This window comes from Canis aureus, chromosome 6 (genome assembly GCF_053574225.1).
Source record: "Canis aureus isolate CA01 chromosome 6, VMU_Caureus_v.1.0, whole genome shotgun sequence".
Lineage (NCBI taxonomy): Eukaryota > Metazoa > Chordata > Mammalia > Carnivora > Canidae > Canis > Canis aureus.
Genome location: NC_135616.1, coordinates 50,300,971 through 50,323,526, shown reverse-complemented (window position 1 = coordinate 50,323,526; position 22,556 = coordinate 50,300,971). Strand labels below are relative to the sequence as shown.

The following is a 22,556-nucleotide window of genomic DNA, read 5'->3' as shown; positions in this document are numbered from 1 at the left end:
TTTTTTTTTAAAGATTCTATTCATTTATTTGAGAGAGAGAGAGAGAGAGAGAGAGAGAGAGAATGAGCATGCACAGGGGAGGGGCAGAGGGAGAGGGAGAAGCAGATTTCCTGCTCAATGGGAAGCCAGATGCAGAACTTGATCCCAGGACCCCAGGATCATGACCTGAGCTAAAGAAGGTAGACACTTAACTAGCTGAGGCACCCAAGCTCCCCTGACAGTCTTCTCAAAATATCAAAGCCAAGGCCTGAGTGTCAGGGGACAGGACACATACCCAGGGAGGGGGAAAAGGAGGAGGTGAAGTCAGTAATTGCGTAAAGATACTGTGTTGTTATCATAATTTCAGACTTTAGGTTATATTACGAAGCTATAGTAATTATCACAGTATGGTACTGGCACAAAAACAGACATAGATCAAAGAAACAGAATATAAAACCCAGAAAGAAACCCACACCTATGTGGTCAATTAGTCTTAGAGCAGAAAAAGAATATCCAATGGGAAAAGGACAATCTCTTCAACATATAGTGCTGGGAAAACTGGACAGCTACATGTGAAAGAATGAAATTAGGCCACTTTCTTACACCCTATGGAAAAATAAATTCAAAATGGATTAACGACCTAAATGTGAGATCTGAAACCATAAAAATCCTAGAAGAGAGCACAAGCAGTAAGGTCTCTGACACTGGCCGAGCAAGTTTTCTAGGTTATGTCTCCTGAGGCAGGGGAAATAAAAGCAAAAATAAACTTCTGGGACTACATCAAAATAAAAAGCTTTTGCACAGTGAAGGAAAAAAATCAACAAAACTAGAAGGCAACCTATGGAATGGGAGAAGATACTTGCAAATGAGACGTCTAACAAATGGTCAGTATCCAAAAAATATATAAAAAACTGATATAACTCAACACCCAAAAAACAAACAATCCAATTAAAAATAGGCAGATGACAAGAACAGACATTTTTCCAAAGAAGACATCCAGATGGCCAACAGACACATGAAAAGATGCTCAACATCACTCATCATCAGGGAAAAGCAAATCAAAACTGCAATGAGTTATCACCTCACACCTGTTAGAATGGTTAAAAATAAAAAATGCAAGAAACAACAGGTGTTGGCGAGGATGTGGAAAAAGGGAAACCCTCTTGCACTTTTGGTGGGAATGCAAACTGGTGTAGTCACTGTGGAAAACAGTATGGAGATTTCTCAAAAAATTAAAAATAGAACTAACCTATAATCCAGCAATCATACTACTAGGTATTTATCCAAAGAACACACAAATGCAACTGAAAGAGATGCACACACCCCAATATTTATAGCAGCATTATTTACAATAGCGGAATTATGGAAGCAGCCTAAGTGTCCATTGATAGATGAATGAATAAATAATATGTGACATACATCACTTCTCGGCCTTTTGGCTAAGATTATGTGTAGTATCTGTTCTTATCAGTTTAATATCTGGTACATCCTTTATCCAAGGACAATATATTAAATGGATTTTTGGAATTAGGAGACAGAATAGGAGCTTGCTCTGTCTACTCCACACATCGATCTGGTATTGCAGTATTTCCAGGAATGGTGCACCCTCCTCAAAGGAAATAAAAGTTGCAAAAAAAAAAAAATTAAAAAAAAATATGTGGTATATATACACAATGGAATATTACTCAGCCATAAAAAGAATGAAAACTTGCCATTTGCACCGACATGGATGGAGCTACAGAATATAATGCTGAGTGAAATAGTCAGAGAAAGACAAATACCATATGATTTCACTTGCATGTGGAATTTAAGAAACAAAACAAGCAAAGGGAGAAAGACAAACCAAGAAACAGACTTTCAACTATAGAGAACAAACCGATGGTCACCAGAGGCGAGATGGGCTGTGATGAGCACCTGGTGATGTATGGAATGGCCAAATTGTTATAGTGTAAACCTAAAAATAATATAAACCTATTTGTTAACTATACTGGAATTAAAATAAAATGGAAAAAAAAAGATATTGTGTCACTAAGTTAAATATATGCTCTTTAAAGCTGTTTTTAGGTTTAGTAAAATTTAGGCCAGTTTACCCCATTTGGAGGAGCCCTGAATACATTTTTAAGTGCTGTTGCGTTGCTATTACATACTGTCTCTGCTCAAGGAAATGATCAATCTGAAGCCAAAATGTCCCCTTCCAGCTCAGCATATACTCAGAAAAAAAAACAAACAAACAACAACAAAAAAAAAAACAAATTATAAGACAAGACAAAGGAGAAACAGGTAATTTCCTTTGGGTTCCAAACCCTGATTTTCTACAGATTTTGGACAACTCACCATATAGCTATTTACATCTTTGGTGATAAATAGATTATGTCCCCAGGGAAGTCATGTGTTTATCAGCTTGGAAAAGGAAAATGAAGACAGGAATGAACACTGATTGAGTGCTTAGTCTGCACAAGGCACATCAAGGATGTACCTTGCCTAATCCCCTCAACAGCCATGTGAAGAAGACATTAATTACTATACTATTAGTCCTGTTTGACAAGGAAACCCAGTAGTGAATAGCCTTCCCAGAGTCATGTGCCCTGTAGTAGCGTTGGGTTCAAAATTTGGCCAGTCTGACTTTTTCCCCCCAAGATCTTTTTTTTTTTAAAAAATTTTATTTATTTATTCATGAGAGACACACAGAGAGAGGCAGAGACATAGGCAGAGAGAGAAGCAGGGCCCATGCAGGAAGCCTGATGTGGAACTCGATCCCGGGATCCCAGGATCACGCCCTGGTCCGAAGGCAGATACTCAACTGCTTAGCTGCTCAGGTGTCCTGTCCCCAAAGATCTTAACCATTTATTCGTGAGAGACACAGAGAGAGAGGCAGAGACACAGGTAGAGGGAGAAGCAGGTTCCCCATGGGGAACCCGATGTGGCACTTGATCCCGGGACCCGAGGACTACACCCCAAATCAAAGGCAGACGCTCAACCACCAAAGACATCCAGGTGGCCCTGGGCAGTCCAATTCTTAATATGACACAGCCATCCTCCCTTCTATGAAATCTATTCATACACCAGATGTCGATGATATGAAGAGACTTTTCCAGTGTGCAAGACCTGTTCTGATCCTGAGTGCACTTCTGTGCACTGTGTGTTTCACACCCCTCTCCTGCAGCATCTAGGGTGAGTGTTGCAAGGTCCAATGCCCTCAGAGGCTGGGCAGGCAATGCACAGAAGTGGGTGGGCACTGGGGGAGACCCCTGCCCACTCACACCAAAGGGGTGCCACTCTGCACCAGTCCACCACCTACATGGCTCACACTGAGTCATTTCTCAAAAGATCGTTCACATGATTTGATTTTTCAGGATAAGATTACAAGGCTGACTTGTAAATATAATCTATTGAATTTACTTTTCAATGTCAGGTTAGCTAAAAAGAAAAAAAGAAAGCTTTGCTGGGGAGAGAAAATGCTTGCCTACAGCATATGATCCAGGGGTTTGTTATTTCTGATTTATGGGAAGAATGTTTTATCCTATTTGACCTGTTTTCCTGGGTTATCCCAGGAGGTATCTTTTGGTTTAGTATGTGAATTTATTTTTAATTATTTTAAGGACATCACTGATTCATTGCTCTTAATACTAAATAATATTACAGGCATTATGGGCTCCTCATGGAATTCTATGGGGGGATGAGGGTGCACCACTGTAGACAGGAGAGGGAGGGACCTGTGTTAGAGGTCTGCTCCTGCCCTATGGAGCCACCAGACCCTTTACGCAGTCTAAGTGTTTGTCTCCTGTTCAGTACAACAGATCAGCAATACCCAACTCACAGAATGGTGGTGAAGGTTTTAAAAGAGAAGCTGTGTAATGAAAGTATTCAATAAATATTAGTCACATTCCTTGTGAAAGACAGATATGAGGCTCCATAGATTCATGAGTATTGTAAAATAGGTAGTTTGAGACAGACTATGTTGCTTTACTGATGGTCCCTTCACTTTATAAAAGATTTCCCATCACCAATGGCTTCTCTGGTGCGTGAAAAACACGATGCTTTCCCCAAAGTTTTAGTTTGTGCATAACTTTTTTGGGGTAAAAAACAAGTATTTCTGCCTTTTCAATAGTTGTTCTACAGAGTCTGTCATGATTGTTTGGAGGTGAGAGAACCGTCCTACAAAGGAAAAGTAAAGACTAATTTTACTGGAGCTACTGGGCAGCCCTGTCATGAATGCCACAATAGCCAGGGAATCAAAACCCAGAGTGCTGCTGGAGCCAGAGACTTCCTCCTCCCCTCTCTCTCTCCATTGGCACCTCTCCAGGAGGTATTAGGAGCAAACCCCCGCTTGCACCACAGGTGAATGGTGGGAAACACAAGCAGGTTATGGAGGGGCCATGTAGTCACCTTGCCTCGCCCCAAGGGGATTTGAGGTCACAGCAGGGAGACGTTTTAGAAATCTCAGGAACAGAGCTGATTATGCCTTTCTGACAGCAAGACCATAGGAAACACCTGTAGACAGCAGGAAACTAGAGAAATTAAAAATATCTGCTTCATCCCTAAAAAATAAATAAAAGAGGAAAGTAAATTGGTCTCTTTTCTTCACAGGGAAAACAAACAAGGCAATATCTGATTTGAGCCATTTCCTCTCCACAAAGCACATCCCTCCTGTGGGCCACCCTTCCCGGGCAGAGCTGGGCCTGGCCCATATGCTGCAAAAGCCCAGGATATCCGGATCCTGAGGTGGTCAGCAGAGAAGGTCTCGAGCGGGTTCCAAGTCACCAACCTTGAGATTTCTTTTGCAGGAGTGGGAGACTAAGGAAGCTGAGCTCATTTCCTTGGGGAGAGGTGTAGCCTCCAGCCAATGTTTGAACAAATGGGCCCTGTGCTCTTCCTTCGCAGTTTGCCTAACCCCTGGGAGTCAGTGTCTGGGAGCCAAGAAGATCAGGGACAATGGGCCCCTTTGGAGAGGGAATGTTGGGGCTGCTGGATCAGGTGAAGCGCAGGAGCATACCTGCAGGGGGTGGAGTGAGGAAACATCCCATTTCGCTCCCTGTCCCCTGCCTTCCCACATCCAACAGATCACCAAGCCTAGTTAATCTGCATTTCTGGTTTGGCCTCTTCATTCTCACAGTGGTCACTGCACCTGAAGGCCCCCATCACCTCTCCTGTGGTTGTGGAGAGAGATTATGGTCACTTGACCTCTTTGCCTCTGCTCTTCTCTCTCCTGTCCATTCCCCCCTCTGTTGCCCAGACTATCTTAAATCTGTCTGATTATGTCTTTGCATGACTTACCTACTCTATAGTCCTTACTCTATGATCAGATCATCTCCGTATAGAATATAAGGCCCCTGTCCATCCCTTCTCCATAAAAGATTACGTCTTCTCAATAATGACAACCAATAGTTATAGGGCATTTACCATGTACCAAAAATAATGCCTAGGGCTCAATAAAGATCTCATTTGGTCAACCTCCAGCCAGCCAGCCAGGCATTATGATCATCGTGGGATAGATGGGAGATTTGGAGCTTAGAGAGGCTACATAACTTGCTGAAGATGACAACGCTGTGGTGGAGCTGGCAGGCCGACTACATGCCCTGCTCTTCCCACCACGCACCCCTGCAATGCCTCCAGCACGTTACCCGTTTTCATGCCTCTGTGTCTTTGCACATGCTGTTCCTCTACTTCAAAAGCCTTCATCCTTAGTCCCTCCACCTGGGTAGCTCTTCTTCATTCAAAACCCAGCTTCTTGCTTCCTTCAAGAAGCTTTTGAGGATCTCTCCCATTAAACTTCCCTAGCTACAACGAGCTGCCTGTCCCTCTCAATGGTGTGACCCCTGCTGAAGGTATGTACCATAGATTTTACCTGGGCCTCCCCGCTTCCTAGCAGAGCGGCCAACTCATAGTAGGTGTGCAACAAATATTTATTGGCTTGAAAGCATCAGCCACTGGATAAAGATAGACGTTCTAGTTTCTGGATCAAGTCTCCAGGCCTTGGGGTCTTTATCTGTTTGAGGAAACCAACAGCTCCTCTTCTATACTTCTAATGAGGCTAAGGTCTGTATTTTTTTTAAAGACTTTATTATTTATTTGAGAGAGAGAGAGAGAGTTTGAGCCAGCAGAGGGAGAGGGAGAAACAGGTTCCCCACTGAGCAGGGAGTCTGATGCAGGGCTTGATCCCAGGACCCTGAGGTCATGACCTGAGCCAAAGACAGATGCTTAATCAACTGAGTCACCCAGGCACACCTAACGTCTGTGTTTTAGAAACTCTCCCAGGTGACTCTAACATGCATCCAGGGTTGAAAATCATTGCTTGATCTAAAGAAGACTTAGCAGAGGAAGGCTGCCAGGATAGAAGCTCACTAAGGGAAATCACACAACATGTTTATGCATGTGAAATGTCTGTAAAATAAGCACCCAGAAGGCAACCAAAGCAGGTAAACTTCCAAAACCAAGGGAGAAAATACTAACCCAAAGTTATTATTTGGGAGGACACAGAATGTTGACAGTCAGTACTAAAACGTAAATTAACTTTAAGGTCCCTTTGCACAACCATTACATCGGCAAAATATGTCATCATGATAAACAGCCAGAGTTGCCAGGATTATGGGGAAAATTGTTTCTTTAAAAATTGCTCTTAGTATTACATCTTGATTAATTCTGGTCCTCTCTTGAGACAATGGTCTGGCCCTGTGTAGCAAGAGCTTGAAAATGCCTCACTCTATTTTTATAATAAATGTTAAGAAAATAAAGAAGAAAACATGCAGTTTATACAAAATTATCTACGATACTGCTATTCGCATAAAGGTGGAAAATTAGAAACCATCTGAATATTAAATTTGAGAGAACAGTAGGAGTAAACTGTAGAGCATGAAGGCAATAAAACACTGGGCTCCTATTAAAAATGACAAGTAGTTAACGTTCCTAACACAGAGATGTGTACGGAACAAAAAAAAAAATCAGGGCTGAGAAATCCAGTGTTTTGTATGCAGTGATGAGACTCACAGAAACACATCAACTTTACAAATTTACATTTGTAAATTGACAAAGACAAGGGGTGCCTAGGTGGCTCAGTTGGTTAAGTGTCCAACTCTTGATTTCAGCTTGGGTCATGATCTTAGGGTTGTGGGATGGAGCCCCACGTTGGGCTCTGTACTCACAGGGCAGTCTGCCTGAGATTCTTTCTCTCCTTCTCCCTCTGTCCCATTCCTGTTCACATTAAATAGACAGATAAATAAATAAAATCTTTAAAAAAAAATTGACGAAGATGAGAGTGAATTTGGAAGCATGGGCCAAAAAAAAATTGTTCATCAGCTTTGAAGTTGTTCACAGTTTTCATAATTAGAAAATGTGTGTCCCCAGCTGGGGCAGCAACTGGTCAGTGTCTCTCTTGGGCGGGGGAGGGGAGGGGGGGGTGGGGAAGGGAGGGAGCCAGGCCTGGTTCCAGGCTGACAACTGCTTGTATCTTCACCTAGGCCTCCTGCTGAAAATACACTCCCATATCTGGTCATGGTGAGGTTTCAACTTTAAAGGGGCCCAGTTCCCTTTAAACTCAAGTCCTCCCCTGTCTGGATGATAAGAAGGACATCAAGGGCTCAGGAGAGTGAACAGAGCTAGGAGCCAGGCTGGGGGAACCTCCTCCCAGGGCCTGGAAACAGGGCGCTGGTTCCTGTGGGAAAAGGCACTGGGGACTGTGTGTGTGAGAGGAAACATCTGGGACCCACCCCCAGATAAGACAGGAGATGGGAGGAGAGCAGCCCTTGAGGAACGAGTGGGAGGGGGCCCGCCACAGCCTCTGCCTCCTCCTGCCAGCCCCCATGCCCTGTTGACAGAGGGCAGATAGGCATGGGTTGGTTCATGCCAGCCGTGGTCCTTCCAGGCCTCACCCTTCATCCCGGCTGGAGAGACATGGTGTCCCACATCGAATGGTGACTGGGGAGGAAGAGCCCCACAGTAATGAAACTCCCCACAGGGTGATGGTGAGGAGCAGTGAGGTTCCAGACAGAGGCACCGGCACGGGTAAAGGCCTGCAAGACAGGAAGCTGGGAGAATTTTCCAGAGCATCTGTTAAATGCCATGGTTGCAGTCCCCAGCACTGCACTTTGCGTCAGCAGGAGAGGGGACAAGGAGAAGGTGGCGGAAGCTGTGCCTGGGTGAGGGGAGCCAGGCAGCAACCTTGCCAGTGCGGGGCTCAGTGTGCCCTGCTGCCCTGCTGCCCTCTTTCTAGGATATGGCCCAAGGACAGGCATGACAGAGGTAACAGAAGTAGCCAGGCATGGAGTGAACGGTGGGCTCTGGGCCACTGCTCTGCTCTTAGAGCCCTTACAGCTCCATCTCCGCCCCGTGGCTGTGGCTGGGCCGTGACCTCCATGGCAACCTGTCCTCACCCACGGCTGGAAGGGAGGCTCCGCATCTGGGGTTTTTTTTAATGGGCTGAATGGTGTCCCCCAGATTCACATGTTGATGTCCTAACCCTTAATACCTCAGAAGGAGACTCAGGAGACAAGTCTTCAAAGACAGAGTTAAGTTAGAAAGAGGTCCTCAGCCAACGTGGTTGGTGTCCTTATAAGAGAAGGAAATTAGGACACAATCTTAGGGAGGGGAGACCTCATGAAGAGACAGGAGAAGACGCCCATACTAAAGCCAAGAGGAGAGGCCAGCGCTGCTGACACGTTAACCTCAGACATCTGGTGTCCAGAGCTGTGAGGAACCATACTTCTGTTGTGTCAGCGGCACCTTGTGATGGTGGCCCTAGCAAACTAACAAAGGCATTGAATCTCGCCCCAAGACCCCCTCACTCCAGCAGCCTGTGCATGCTCTTGCTCTGCAGGGGGTCAGGACCAAGTGCCTTACATCCCTCTCCCCTACCAAAATTGCCCAACTTCACACAAGCAGAGAGTTTGGCTGGCCTGGAATTCTGGCCTTCCCTGCTCCCTGCTCTGTTTTTGTTTTTTAAGATTTTATTTATTTATTCATGAGAGACACACAGAGAGAGAGAGGCAGAGACATAGGCAGGCAGAGGGAGAAGCAGGCTCTATGCAGGGAGCCCGATGTGGGACTCGATCCCGGGTCTCCAGGATCACACCCCAGGCTGCAGGCGGCGCCAAACCACTGCGCCACCGGGGCTGCCTGGTACTTTTGTTTCTAAAACTCAAAACACTTCACTGGACAGAAGAGGGGTCCCTGGAGCTCCTGAACTTTGCCCTTGACTGTGGCTAGAACAGAGTCCCTGGCAGGAGTGATGGGGCAGTGGTGCCCCTGGTATGGACAACAGGCCTTTCCTCCCCAGGGCCTCCTGGTGGGCGTCAGGTCAGAGCCGTCCAAACACTAGAGAGCCTGGAGTCCGGAAGTCCTGCCAGCCCCGGCCAGTTTCCTCGGTGTGGCTTCAAACATGGCCTCTGCCTCTGAGCAGAGTGATCTGGGCTGGGCCCAACCTGTTCTTTGATCTAACAGCTGCCCTCAGCTTCAAAGGCAAACCACAAGAAGAGGAGGAAGCAGGGACCCAAGCAGAGGTGCACACCCTGTGGCTTCCCCACCCTCACCCACCCTCCATGCCCCACCCCCTCTTTCTCTCTCTCTGGCTCCAGGGGGCCTACCTCTCTTTTGAGGGACTAAGTTATTTCCAGATATTTCCCTATGTTTTCCAAAGCACAGAGGTGACAACACCCTGGATCTATGGCATCCTTTTTATCTTCTCCAAGGTCTTGACTATGGACATATTTTCTCATTGAATCCTCCTAATAAGCCAGACAGGGATGGAATTATCATCCAGGTGAGGACCCCAAATCTTGTGGCATTGATCCCAATCAAGATCCCACAGTGATTGAGTGATGGTATTTAGTCCAGAGCCCTGAACTCAGTCACCACTGTGGCTGGCTTCTTCCAGCTGCAGTGTAACACTCACTTGGCTCTCCTCCCGCACACACAGTGTAACTTCACAGGCCCGGGAGGCACATGTGAGTTGCCTTTCATTATGGACATAGAAACCCAGCCCCAGGTCTGTCCTCTCATTAAATGCTATGGTCGCACCTGGGCATCCCATTGGACCACAGGCCCCTGGAAATGGCTGTTCCTTCCCTTAACCCTCAGTGAGGCTTGTAGGGAGAAAGTTCTTGGCCCTGGGAGGAAGGGTCCCCCTCCACCTCCCTCAAACCCCACGGTCCCTTCTGAAGCATGGCTTGCTTGACCTCTGGTCTGGATGACTGACCAGCCCCCTAAAGGACCCCACGGTCTCTCCAATCCATTCTGCAAACCTCAGCCACAGAGAACTTTCTAAAATGTAAATCTGGTCATATGACTTCCTCCCCCCCCCCCCACATTGCTCTGAGAATCAAATGAGTGGTGACCCAAAGAGGTGGCTTTGGAGAGCTTTAAAGGTCCCCATGATCTCATCAGGAAACATTCAATTTATGTTAAAAAGTCTGAGCTATAAATGCAGCTTCAAGGATCTCAGGCTCCCCCTCGCAGCTGGGACTGTGAGCTAAGTGCCTCTGCAGAGGAATCCTTAGGCCTCCACGACCAAGTCTGAAAGAGGCTCCCAGGGTCTTGCCTGGTCTTCCACTTCACGCACTCCCCGCTCTCCTGCTTTGGCATCCTCAGCTGGAACATCCTTCACTTCGGATGCTGCCCATCACCTCTGCCTGCCGCACATGGAGCTCACATGCTAAGTCCTCTGGGTCACACCAAGATCTGTGTCCCGAGCGCAGGTCTGTAAGGATAGGTGATGATGCTGTTGCAATCACTGTTACCCTTCTGACTTCCTTACCGGCTTGCAAGCTCCCTGAGGGCAGAGCCCAAGTTTTATTCCCTTTAGGATCAGAATTTCCAGCACCTGACATAGTGGCCACTCAAATATTTATCAAGCAAGGGAGTGAGTCTCTTCAGCCTAATCCAGAACACTCTTGCCCAGGACCCTGAGGCATTTCCTAGGGGCAAGTCCACAGCTCCCTAGAGACCATTCCAAACACTAAGGGTGTTCTGCCCTCATCCGGGGCGGGAGGGGGTGGGGATGTTCTTGGGGCTGCACGTTTACTCTGCCCTGCCTCCCTTTCGCTGGTATGTAATTTCTCATCTGCAGCTGCTCTGGCAGGAAGTACCAGATTGTTGCTTCATTTCCCACGGTGCCCACAACCCTTTCCTGCCCTCTCCTCCCCTCCCTGGGGTGGAGGACCCACAGGAGTACCTGGGAGGACAGGGCTCTGTGCTGACCCAGGCGCCAGGGGCAGCTTTCTGTTCACATTCCCTTCCTGGCACATCTCACTGAGCTTATAATTTGTGCCCACTAGGTACAGTGAGCCTTTAAGGAAGGAAGGAAGGATGGGGGCCAATCTGGCAACATTTATTGAGAACCATAAAAGCATCCATGTTTTTTGACCTAATAATTCCACTCCTGGGAATTGCTTCCAAAGAAATAATTCAAAAGAACAACAAAAAAAGATACATGGGCTGTTTACAGATCTGTTATTTACAATAAGGAGAAAGTAAAAGCAAATGCCATGTCCCAAAATAGAAAAAGGATTAAATAAATTATGGTGTATTTGTAGAACAGAATACCACTCAAGTATTTAAAATGAAAATAGGACTATATTGAACAAGCATATTGTCTTGGAAATAATAGTAAGAGAAAAGATACAGGCTTGCATATACACCGATTATAATTTTGTAAGAACTATGTATGTGGCAGAAAGTAATAAAGACACAAAAAGTTGGAAGTAGTTACATGAAGTGGAGTTGTCTTTCCTAGTTTTTTTTTTTTTTTAATGATAAAGGGGATTAAAATTGAGGATCAGAAAGGTGTGAGAAAAAGAAAAAGGAGGATGAATTTTTACGATTTTACCTTAAAATGCCTATTAGTTTAATAATAAAATAACATTTTAAAGCTAAAGCATATACCCTGAACACAAAGTCCTGGGGTTTTCTTTCTTTCTTTCTTTCTTTCTTTCTTTCTTTCTTTCTTTCTTTCTTTCTTTCTTTCTTTCTTTCTTTCTTTCTAAAGATTTTATTTACTTATTCATGAGACACACACACAGACGGAGGGTGGGGTGGAGGGGGGCAGAGGGAGAAGCAGGTTCCATGTAGGGAGCCTGACGCGGGACTCGATCCTCGGTCTCCAGAATCAGGCCCTGGACTGAAGGCGGCGCTAAACCGTTGAGTCCCCTGGGGCAGCCCAAGTCCTGGGTTTTTCTAAGAGGATTTTTGGTTAATTGTGGTTTTAGCATTGTTTTACAAATAATAACAAGAACACCCCTCATTCAGACCTTCCCACTGTGTGTAGAACCTGCGGTCTGATTGCCACTAAAAGCACTTCAAAGACCTTTGCCTGGTGGATAAAGAATCCTGTCCCCTCTCCCTCTGCTCTCTCTATCTTCACTACCACAGTCCCAGTCCCCGGGGCCTCCATTCCTGGGCTTGAGAGACATTAGGGGATGGAAGTCAGGATCCCACCAAGGAGAGACCTAGGGAGGCCGCCTGTGCAGGATAAAAACTCTAGTCCTGCATTGGTGGGGTCTAGAGGGAAAGCCTGAGATGCAGCCTTTCTTCTCGTTAGTTTACATGAAGGTTATGGTGGGTTAGAGTTTCCTACCCTCTGTGTATAAACCAAAGTGCTCCTTCACTGTTCTGAGTCTCTGGTTGTCACTTACACAGGAGGGGTGTCCACACCTCATCTCTGGCTTGATTCTCTCCTTGCAATGGCTCTCACTCGCCCTGCTTTGCAACCACTTCTGTGCAGGTAACCACCAAACCTTCTCTACCCAAAGCCCCTCCAAGCTCCAGTTCTGAGTTCCCGGTCCCAAATGTTCTACCAACACTTCAGCCCAAACGCAGTGTCTCCCCGCCCAGACCAGCAATGTTCCCGCCCCTACTCCTGGACCGACAGTGGGGTCACTGTGCACTGTGCACACCTGCCTCTCTCACCACTGCCGCCATGGCAGCCTCCAACCAAATACTAAATGCTGGGGATCCCTCTCACAGTTTATTCTGCAGCTTCTTTGCTGCTCCAATCTCAAGGCCACCCCTCATTGGTGCTTTGGCCCCTCGAATGGTACTTTTCAGCCTCTAGAGTCTCCCCTTCTGCCCCTCTGTGCGCTGGGACTGGATGAATGGCCTTCTGGCACCCCTCGGAACCCAGGGGCCCCTCTCCTGGAGAGCCTTCATTTCCCACTGAGGAAAGCCCACATTACCGATGTTGTCTTTCTAGACGATGCACAGTCTAGTTTCATCTTATCTTTGTGCCACTGTCCACCCTACCTCTCCCCATCCCCGTGTGTACATGTATGCGTGCCCCTGTGTGCACGTACACGTGCATCCTGCTCTATCAGGATGAACCCACGAAATACACATTTGCACACACGTCCCTGTGCACATACACATGCACGCATGTTTGCACAGACACCCCCTGCGTACATACACATGTATGCACGTTTGCACACACACCCATTCCCTTAAGAGACCCTCCATTTTAATCACTTCAGGTATTCATCATTGCCCATACACATCCTTCATTCCTTCTCTTCGTCACATTAGCTTCTTTTTTTTTTTTTTTGAAGATTTTATTTATTTATTCATGAGAGACACAGAGAGAGAGAGGCAGAGACACAGGCAGAGGGAGAAGCAGGCTCCATGCAGGAAGCCCGATGTGGGACTCGATCCCGGGACTCCAGGATCACGCCCTGAGACGAACACAGACACTTAATCGCTGATCCATCCAGGCATCCTGTCACATTAGCTTCTGAACCCCACCATTTCTTTTTTGCCCATGCACCCCTGCCGCCTTTTAAAAAAAATCATCCTAGTATTCAGTGCCTACTCTAAAGTCACCCCTCCCCCCAAGCCTCCTCTAGTTGCACCATTTGAGAATGCTCTTTCTCTGAGAAGGTCCTCCAGCCCCTTGGTCTTGTCGCTTGCATAACAGCCTGTGCCCTGCGTTTATTTGGAGATGCATTGTGTGGCTTCCCACCACCACTACTAAACCTTCAGCTTACTGAGACCCTGTGTTTATATTTGACTCCCTCCGAGAATCTGGACAGCATCTTCTTACAGTAGGCCCAATAAATACATGTGGAATGAATGACCAAATGAATGCATATTTCTAAGCCAGGTCTCATCTATACCCATGCATGACATTTCCCTCAAGCAGAGGACTTTACATTCATTCTAGTTTAATTTCATTAGGTTGGTTTTGGTCCAGCATCCCACTCTATATAAATCATTTTGAACTTGTCATGTAACACATTAACATATCCTGGCTGTGGGTCATTTGGATTCTATTTTTCATCCAAGTCATTAACAAAAGTGTTTAACAAGCCAGGGCTAAGGACAGAGCCCTGTGACCTGTCCCTGGAGACATCCCTCAGGAGAAACCGGAGATGCAAAACGTAGCTCACCACCCTTTGGGCAAGGTAGCTCATCCTGTTCTGAATTCATCTAGCTGGAAAATCCTTTGTACTACAAGCGTAGTAAATGAGAAACCAGAATACTCTGGTTGGTCTACGAAAGCACTTACTTCCTTCAGCCCAGCCAGAAGGGCTCTGGTTTGAAGGCTTAGCTTCAAACTCTGCAGTCCCTGCGGCTGTCCTAGCACTCTCAGAATCCCACATCCCATGGTGCTCAGTCCCCCAGCAGCGGCCTCCCACACAGGTGTGAAAGGTGAGGATGGGTCAGGGAAGAGGTAACCAAAGTGAGAGGGAAGCGGAGCAGTTGAGTTGGTCAGATGGTCTCCTTCCCATATCCTCCCTCCTCGTTTCACTGCTCTATCAGGATGAACCCACGAAATACACCTGCTGTCTCCTCTCCTAAATTTGAAATGCATTTATTGAGCCAATGATATCCCCTTCCTCTTGCAGGCTTTGGCTGCCGTGTGAGCCTGCAGCTTGGATTTGCTGTTCCATGCCTGAGCCTCACCCATTTCCCAGTTTCTACCCTGGACTAAACTGTTCCAGCACTGCCCTGAGGACCGGCCAAGGTCCACACGCAGTGTACTAACTGCCCCCTGCCCACACACTCTCCAGCTGGAGGAGGCCTTCCGATGTCCTCGTGTCCATCCTGGGTCCCAGTCAAAGCTGTACCAAGAGGTACAGGGAGGCTGTCCTCTTTTAAATGACTGTAAAAATCTACTTATTTATTCCAGCAAACAATCATGTCACACCTATTATGTGCCAGTCATTGTTCCAAGTGCTTTACACAAATATTAACTCACTTAATCCACAGAACTACCCAATCATGTAGGTACTATTACTATTTCCACTTTACAGATGGGAAACCAAGGCACAGAGAGGTCACAAGCTAGTAGTAACTAGAAAAAATCAGGGTTCAAATCCAGCTGTGTGGCTCCTGGGTCTGTGCTCTTAAGCCTTATCTCATGCTGCCTCTCAGGGAAGCAGTGTGAAGCCTGAATTTCATCCTTTGTCCAAAAGGGTGTGTTAAATACATTCTATGGTCATTGCAGGATAACTAGGGCCATTGATGGAGGTTTTTAGACCTTATCATTTAGTGTAAGAGCTACGGAAGAGTGCTTTAAAAATAAAGCATGGTGAAATTGTATTTTCCTTCTTACCATTATGCAGACCAGGGTTTCTTTTGTATATCTTTTTTTAAAAAAAAAAAGATTTTATTTATTTGAGAAAGAGAGAAAGAGAGAGAGAGAGAGAGAGAGAACCAGCAGGGGTGTGGGAGGGGCACAGGGAAAAGGAGAAGTAGCCTCCCCACTGGGCAGGGAGCCCAGTGTAGGGCTTGATGCCCAGGGACTCTGGGATTGTGACCTGAGCCAAAGGCAGAGCCTGAGCCACCTGGGCACCCTTCTTTTGTGTATCTTCTGACCTACACTGGAAGCCTTAGCTCTGCTCATATTCACCAATGTCATCTTCTTTGCACCTCCTCTGTGCCACTGTCCACTAGGCAAAGAGAACATCAGAACGTTCTTACAGAAGACATGCTCAGGGATGTTAAAATTTTTCACAATATCCACTTAATAAGTATTAATAACCATATACCATGACTTTATATCAATAGGATGTTTTAACATTCCAAGGCAATTTCATAATTTTTTTTTAAATCACACATGATCTTACTTCCTTCTCAAATTAGCCCTAGATGGTAAGTAAAGCAGGAACCAGTTTTACAGATGGAGGGATGAAACAAACCCTCAAGTAGTTACTGACTCTGGACCTGAACTCAGTTTCCATGGTTCCTCTGTCCACATATCATCCCAATTTGCCTTTCCTGATGCAATAATCAGAAAAGGAAAATCTGGGGAGTGGGGTAGGCAGAGCAGAACGCAACCTGTTGTTATCAGTCCCTTGAAATCCACCACTTAATTCCAATGTTATTTGTAGACTTTCACTAACCCTTTCACTAAGCACAGAGGGCAGGGCTTATGTATAAGGCTGATACCAAAATTGTAATTCTGAGTGTTTTGTATATGCAGAAAAAAAAGTGTAGATTCCCTGTTCACTATGGAGGGGCCCTTCCAAATCAAAAAGGCTGGTTGCAAGCTCTTGATGGCGTGGTTGTGGAATTGGTTGTTTGAGGGCTAAGATGTTTGATAAACATTTTATTTTATTAAGATTTTTAAATTTATTTATTCATGAGAGACACAGAGAGAAAGGCAGAAGACAAAGGCAGAGGGAGAAGCAGGCGCCATGCAGGGAGCCTGACGTGGGACTCGATCCGGGGTCTCCAGGATCACACCCTAGGCTGAAGGTGGCACTAAACCGCTGAGCCACCAGGGCTGCCCTTATTTTATTTTATTTTACTTATTCTTTGAGAAATACTGTAAACAGTTGCATCTAAGGTTTATGTTTATATTTCACTAAATCATTTTCCTATGGAAATGGGGCGTGTGTTCACCCCATGACTTTCCCTTCGGACCTACCTGCCCCTCCAAACACGCCCCAAAGCATGAAGAAGAATAACTCCCTGAAAACATTCTTTGTGCTTGAGAAGCAGGTTTCATTTTAATCAGGAAACTCTCTCCAGCCATGAGAGTTGTGTAAGTCTCCAGTAAGTGAGAGACTTCCTCAGCCTTCACACCTTTGTTAGCCTAAACGACACAGCCTTACTTCCATACCCAGTTCAAAAATCATCTCCTCTGGAAGTCTTGTAAGATTCCGCCAGGATCCTGATGATATTCATGAAACACTTGCAGCTTTCATCACTCAGGGCACATGGGAGGATCACTCTTCCTCTTTCCTGTGGTCAAGTGTACCTGTGTGCTATTCCTGACCTTTCCAGGCCAGAGCCACAGCCAGTGCAAATCCTCCAGAACTCTCCTTCCCTCTGCCATGACAACCGACAGTGCTGCATACAGAAGCTGCTGTCACCGTGGGTCCCCATGGGAGGACAACAATGACATGGAGCAGAGCCCCCAGTTCCACTCCTGACAGACATGTAGCAAAGGAGAAATAAACCTGTGTTGTTTTCAGCCACACACTAGCCTGTCTTAATCTTTACAGTTACCTGTCATCATGTGTGCCACCAAATTGTTTGCTCACTGCCTGTACAGAACCAATCACATTGTTTGGTATCATTTGTTCAATCTCTGCCCTCTCTCCACCTCCTGACTGTATGGACCTTATAGCAGGTGTTGTGTCTCATTAATTCCCATTTGGTACCTGCTCAAAACATGTCCTTAAATAAGTAAATGAAGGGATGAATCAAGAATAAGGTATCTGACAGCAGAATATCAAATGAGATCACATATTAAAATGCAGTTTTATAATCTTGCCAGGCACAATCCTTTCTGAAGGTGGGGATGATCATGGATAATCTTAAGTAGCTCTTCTCAGCCTGTTAACACTGTACTTATCTTACCCGGGAGAGACCAAGGGGAGACCATCCTTAGATCCTCATGGCAATGCTCCTTAGCACCCTGTAGACCTCCTCTCTTAAATGTGGCTCTGACCAGAAAGAACTGTGTTTGTGACCTACCCCATTACTGATCTTGTAGGCTACCCGAGAGGCAGGAAATTAGTCACATAACAGATATAAATGAATATTCACTAGAAATTGACTTGAGGGCAGTGACAGAGGTGGTAGTGTCACAATGTGGCCTGCAAGAACCAAGGATTCACCCTGCCAAATCCCCAAGTCTCCGGCCCCTATAATGCTGTCATGGGCTAAATGGTGGCCCAAATGGTGGCCCCCAAGAAGATATGATCCCACCCTAATCTCTGGAACCTGTGAATATTACCTTATTTAGTAAAAAGGTTATAGATTTGAGATGTGGAGATCACCTTGGATTATCAGTGTGGATCCTAAACCCAATGATACATAGATTAGGAGAGACACACAGAGGAGAAGGTAAAGTGAACATGAGGCATGGACTGCAGTGGTCACAAGCCAGAAACCACCAGGAGCTAGAAGAGGCATGCAACACTTCCTTCCCCTGGAACCTCGGTAGGGAATGTGGCCCTGGGACACCTTGATTTCAGATATCTGGCCTCCAGAACTGAGAGGATAAATTTCTAATGTTTTAAGTCCACCTAGTTTGTAGCCATGTTATGGCAGTCCTAGCAAGCTCATCTACCTGCCAACTCCACTGGCTCTAGATTCTCCATGTGGGCAGCACTCTGGCATCCTGCTGTAGCCTGGGCCATCACGTCTCTCTGAGTCTCCCATTTGTGGGAGAAAACACAAGGGCTTGGAACCGACCTTGTTTCTCTCCTCCTGAGGACTTCAGTTCAGGCACTTGGGAGGGCATTCAGGCATGACTGGGAGACAGCGGTCAGGGGCTCTCCCAGGAAGAGCCCCCCAGGAAGACTAGTAGAACGAGGTAAGGCACTGCACCTGGGGGGTTCGGCTTCCCAGCTTTAGCTCTGGATCCCTTGCCCTTGCAGTCTAGAAGGATGACAATAAAAGCTGTTCTTCTCCCTGTGTCACCCCCAGAGATAACAGTGCTTGTTCAATAAAGCCTAGAAAACTGAGCACCAGCAGTGTGGACTTGGGAGAGCCTCGAGGAGACGATACACAGAAATGGGGCGGTGAGGCAGTAATTTCCACACATGATCTACAGTGCCCCGTGCAGGGGGAGTTCCTGTGCTGAGGGCTGGAGGGCCTTCATCTTAGGTCTGACTCTGCCACTAACTGATTTTAAGTGTGACCACCGGTAAAGCATTTATGTGCAGTTTCCTCATCTTTAAAATGAAGGGAAGGGAGAAATGGTTAACAGTCCTCTTTGCTCTCAAAACTCTAAGCCCTAAAATTTAATTTTTATTTAAACTTTCTTTTTTGCCATAGACATTCACACTAGTTTCACCCAGAGATATAGCTGGAAACTTTCAGACATCTTTCAGATATGTAGTGAGGGCTCAGAGTGAATCTCTGCCAGACCTTAGAGGTCCCCTCATGCCCTGAGCCACCTGGCTCCCACCGTGGGCTGGCCCTGAGCTGGAGGAGGACTAGGCAGGTCCAGGGGCAGGTGGTCTCCCTGTGAGCACACATACACTATAGGGGCGGCTGGAGCTTCTCCAGTGCAGGAGATAAGAACAGAGGCCATAGGATCCCCCCCCAACAGGGTGAGTTCCAATGTGGGCTTCAGGTAGTCAACTTCTAGACCTCAGGCATATAATTTAATCACACAGAAACCCCAGCATCCTTATCTAGAAAACAGAGATAACGGGCAGCCCTGGGCGCAGTGGTTTAGCACCGCCTGCAGCCTGAGGTGTGATTCTGGAGACCCAGAATCGAGTCCCACATCAGGCTTCCTGTATGGAACCTGCTTTCCCCTCTGCCTATGTCTCTGCCTCTCTCTCTCTGTGTGTCTCTCATGAATAAATAAATAAAATCTTAAAAAAAAACATTAAAAAAATAGAAAACAGAGATAATTGGACTTTAGGAGGACTAAAACAAGATAAGCTTAGGCAAAACACCTGTAGTTAGTAGGTTTTCTTTTTTTTTTTTTTTCTTTTCTTTTTTTTTAGTTGGTAGCCTTTCAACAAGTGGCAGTGATTACCCAGATGACAAGCTTTAGGTTTCTCCCACACTGACATCAAGGTGGCTGCTCAGAAATGATTTCCCATTATCCATCAAACACACCTCAAAAGCAAGTTGAGCCAGGGACCTGAAGCCTGGGCATGCGTTTCAGCGGTAGGGCCAGGTGGGGGTGGGTGGCCCTATCAGGGTGGGGGAACTGTCCCTTTAGCTCCTGTACTTGGAATGAATGATTGCTGATGGGGGTCTGGAGGGGAGGCCCCTCTGTGGCACATCGTGAAATGGATATTCTCGGTGACCTCTTGTGTGGGTGCCGGGCTTGTGTAATAGAGGCCACAAGGCTCCACTTCCTGTTTCTATGAAGCTGTTGTTCTGGGCCCAGGCCGGTGCTTGCGGTTGGCTGCTGCTGCTGCAGGGTCCACCTCATTGTGTCCCTGCGTGGCCTTGGGCCAAAGAAGAGAAAAGCTAGCTTTTCAGAACACCCACAGGATGTGCAACCCAAGTGGGGGGAGTGAATGGGGCTGCAGGTAGAGGTGTGAACCAGGACAAGGTGGTTTTTTTGTACGTTTGGTTATTCCCAGAGGCCTCTTTCATTCAGAGCCTATTTCAAATGGATTTCCTCAGCAAGAGTGTGGAGGTGCAGACCCAAGGCAGAGCATGCTCATCACTGGAGTGAAATCCTTATGGTCCCTGGGCTGCTGGGAGGCTGCCACATTTGTGGGGGGATCCCCAGCAGAGGAAGCAAGTTTTCTCTAGCTCCAATTAGAGATGCTGGCTTTGAACCTCTACATACCTGAGAGCTCATCGAGATACTATCTTATATTTTTTTATGTCATGTGATGTGTGTACATCTTGTTTCCCCAAATAGAAGAGAGCTCCTTGAAGGCAGGAACTGTAACTTCTCTTACTTTGTACCCCCTATCCATCCCCCAACTTCAAATGCCTTCATCTCACTTTGTCCTCCAAGAATGAACCGTGGGTGGTTCCCCAGGCACACCGTGTTGTTTCTAGCACTGGGGGGTTTGCTCTTGTCATTCTCTCCAACTGGAATGCTCTTCCCAATTTTCTGTGTTAGAACTCATACTCCTCCCTCAAGACTCAGAAATTGCCTCCAACAGGAAGACCCCTGAGCCTTGTGCTGGGTACACCACTTCTTCTCTGTCTTCATGAACTCCTACACTTGAATCCTTCAAGGCTGGGCAGAGTAAGGCATTTACCTTTGTGAAGCCAGTGCCTGGCATCAACCCATGTCTTTTGGGCCTAATTAAAGAGCGAGGGTGCCGTCATGTCTGGTTAGTGATCGATTACAGAAGATCCAGTCTGGGAAAGAGCTGTGATTGTTACCCTGAGGCCAGGAGGGTGGCCCTGATATGGCACAAGCAGTTTTGAAACAAAGGGCTGGGGACATCTGATGAGGCAGATGCTTAGCTTCGTGGCTGGAGAGAATGTCCAGTTCCACTGTTTGGAATTTCTCAGTGCTTCCAGCCTCATCCATTCGAGTGAGTCTTTAGAGAGGGGGCCTCATGGGCTCAGCAGTCATTTCCCACAATTCCCAGAAGACAGGTATTGAGGAAGCCCAAAAAGGAGAAAACGGGGAGCTCACTGCCCAAATGCCAGGGTACAAGGGCAGATCCATTCAAGAGATGAGCTCTTGAAGAGTCCTAGCACAGTAAGGTTGAGGGTAACTACCATGCCCAAACACTGTGCCAGCAGTATTCTGATGTCCTCTTTTGCACAGAGATAAAACCCCAAAGGTCAAACATGAGGTGGATATTGCTTTTGTGGAGAAACTGATGATCTTACTTCTTAAGGCTTAGACTGTACTGCTCCCCAGGTGAGAGAAACACTGCAAGCCTTTGGCTTCCCAAAGGTCCACCAGCACACTCCCTCACAATTGTGGCGGAGGCAGCTAGAGATGGTTTACTTCCACCCACAGCTTTGAAATGTTTCGATTCTAGCAAGTCGAGGAGGGGAGTCAAGCTGGCCACAAACCTAAAGCTATTACTAGAGGAAAGCAGGGCTGCCTTCAGATTTCTCTGGAACCAAAATGCTTTTCCCTGTGGCCCTGATAAGATTACCCGGCCGCTAAGCTGCCAGCGTTCAGATTTCCCACGGAACCCCAGAACCCCCGCTCTGGTTCCTCTCGCCTGCCCGCCACCCTCCTGTGAGGAGGCATGCTGTGGATCAGGCTCTGAAACCTGATTCCATCCCAGGAATGCATGCTCACCCTCCTGTGATCCGGCCTGGGCCCTTCAAGTCAGATTGCCCCAAATTCCCTCTTGTCATTGCAGTCCCATGAATGAAAAGTGTTGGCTCAGTGGAAGCCAGTGTTACTTTGAGGGTCCTGCAGAGCACTGGGGAGTCACACAGGAATGCAAGGGTACTTGGGCATGCCCACAAGTCCTCCGAGCTAAACCCCGGCTTCCAGAAACCATGCAATCCCTAATTATGACCCATAAGCTCCAGCTAGCAGCCAACATATGGCTCAGTGAGAGGGTGGGTCCCCAAACAGCAAAGGCTGTTGGTGAAATTGTGGTAAAAAAAATATGATGAAATTTTTAAAAATCAGTAAAAAAGTAGGTTACGAATTGAACACATTATATACACAGGTACATGGATACACACACTCTGATCCCCCAGCCCCACCCCATTTCTCTCTCATTGTCAGTAAT

The 22,556-nt window shown here is 46.7% G+C and overlaps 1 protein-coding gene and 1 non-coding gene across 4 annotated transcripts in view; one reads left to right on the top strand and one right to left on the bottom strand.

Annotated features, from left to right (window-relative positions):
• RCSD1 (RCSD domain containing 1) overlaps nucleotides 1-22,556 on the bottom strand; it is a 96,462-nt gene that overhangs the window by 43,181 nt on the left and 30,725 nt on the right. The gene's annotated exons all lie outside the window — the stretch shown is intronic.
• LOC144316626 (U2 spliceosomal RNA) lies at nucleotides 1,399-1,589 on the top strand. The gene has a single exon (XR_013382565.1). It is a non-coding gene; the product is annotated as a U2 spliceosomal RNA (small nuclear RNA).